A 676-nucleotide genomic window follows, 5' to 3' on the forward strand; every position below is an offset into this window, starting at 1 on the left:
AGGAAGGGGTGCTCTTAGCAGAAATAAAAACATAGCAATTGTAATTTATTTTATTTTATTTTTGAGATGGAGTCTTGCTCTTGTTGCCCAGGCTGGAGTGCAGTGGCACTCCAGCTCACTCCGCTCACTGCAACCTCAGCCTCCCGGGTTCAAGCGATTCTCCTGCCTCAGCCTCCGGAGTGGCTGGGATTACAGGCGCACATCACTACACCCGGCTAATTTTTTTTGTATTTTTAGTTGAGATGGGGTTTCACCATGTTGGTCAGGCTGGTCTCGATCTCCTGACCTCGTGATCCGCCTGCCTCAGCCTCTCAAAGTGCTGGGATTACAGGCGAGAGCCACTGAGCCCAGCACAACAATGGTAATTTTTAAACTACTTTTATAAGGCTAAAAATGAGCTGGCAAACAAAATAATCACTACTTTCAAGCTAGATAAAAACACATAATTTTGTTCTTATTTAGTTATCTCAATTAAAATGATTCTTGGCCTGGTGGCCAGAGATTCATTATATGGTTTGATCAGCGTGTTAACGATTGCCAGCTGCAGATCTGTCTACAGTTGAGCTGCTCAAATGCCACATGTCCCTGTAGATCGTCCTCCCTTGGGCAGGTCTGTCCAAGGTGCCGGCTGATCTATGCTACCAAGGTATACACAGCCCTGGCCCGTGAGGGCAGG

The sequence above is a fragment of the Macaca fascicularis genome, chromosome 1 (genome assembly GCF_037993035.2).
Source record: "Macaca fascicularis isolate 582-1 chromosome 1, T2T-MFA8v1.1".
Lineage (NCBI taxonomy): Eukaryota > Metazoa > Chordata > Mammalia > Primates > Cercopithecidae > Macaca > Macaca fascicularis.